Raw genomic sequence first — 1576 nt, 5'->3', positions numbered from 1 at the left:
TATATATATATATATATATATATTATAAGGAAATCGGAAAAACCACAAAATTGAAAAAACCGACTAAAATCGAATCTGAAAAAATACTTTATTTGCAAATAAAACACCGTTTTAGGACCCTAATTTTAGTTCCTTGTTTTAATGAATTTTGTGATAATTGCCAATTTTAAAAAAGGAAAAAAAAAGGTCAAATATACCTTTAAATCATCTAAATGGGCTGATTTTATCCTTTGTTATGTTTTTTTACTTCAAAATATCCTTCCCATTAACAGTTGCTCAAAACAAAAAATTATGGATAAGTTTTGATCTTTGAACCATTCAAATAGGATAGTTTGACCCTTGGGTCTTTTTTTGTTTTTTTGAGAGAGGTCGAAAGTGTGAGACATATATATATATATATACATATATAAATAAGTAGTATAAACCCTTTCCGTTTTAACAAATAAAAATGATGACATATAATTAGAGCCGTCAGAATGGGCTTAGCCCATGGGGTCGGTGCGACCCTACCCTTTATTGGGATAGGGTTGGGATATAATTTTTCAAGCTCATTTAGAACTAGGGCTTATAAGCCCGGCCCATATAAGCCCTTAGGCCTTGAGACTTGATCAGGGTTGGGCCGGGGTCTGCCCATGGGCTAAAACTTTTTATTCAAGAGTAATTTACAATAATTTCACTAGTATATAATCTAATAATTTGAATACACGCTAATGTTGTAATATTATGAATCTCCGTATCCAGATACATGTATCTCAGAATATATGGACTCAAATTTAGGTTAATTTGTTCTAGATACACTCTATCAAAGTAGATTCGCATGTATCTAGGATACATATACAAATCTCGCTCCCTCGCCTCCCTCCCATCTTGCTTGTCACTCTCTTATCTCACTCGCATATCTGGTATGCGAGATACATGCTAATTACACTAAATTTTTGCTAGTGTTATTGAAACAACACCACTGTTTGCCATATTTGAAAATCTTCTTATTTTCTTGATGTTATATAAGTACAAGTTTGAAAAGAAAAAAAAAAAAAAAAAGGGGTTATCCCACCCCAGCCCTCTGCCTTTCTAAGGTTGGGTTGAACATTTTCAGGCCCTACCAAATAAAGGGCTAGCCCGCCCTAGCCCTTCAAATTTCTTGGCCCGCAAGGGTTGAGCTGGATGGAGCTGGGACGACCCTTTTTGACAGCTCTACATATAGGGTGTGTTTGGTATGAAGGAAATTTTTTTTCCAATTTTCTCATGTTTGGTTGGGTTAAATGTTTTGGAAAATATTTCCAAATCAACTCATTTTCCTCAAATTTAAGGAAAGTGACTTCCCTTCAAAACTTAGGAAAACATTTTCCAAAACTCTCTTCCAACTTTACAATTACTTTTTTGTTGAAAAAATTAATTTATTTTGTCCCTACCCTCAAACCAGCCCCCCAACCAACCCCCCAAAAAATATAAAATTTAAAACTTGTTTTTAAATTCAATTTTTTTACCCCACCCTCACCCCTACCCCCATCCCTCCCAAAAATATATTAAAAATTGTTTTTTAAAAGATATTTCTAATTTCAATTTTTTATTTTTT

The sequence above is a fragment of the Solanum tuberosum genome, unplaced genomic scaffold (assembly GCF_000226075.1).
Source record: "Solanum tuberosum cultivar DM 1-3 516 R44 unplaced genomic scaffold, SolTub_3.0 scf00027, whole genome shotgun sequence".
Classification (NCBI taxonomy): domain Eukaryota; kingdom Viridiplantae; phylum Streptophyta; class Magnoliopsida; order Solanales; family Solanaceae; genus Solanum; species Solanum tuberosum.
This window is presented reverse-complemented; position numbering follows the sequence as displayed.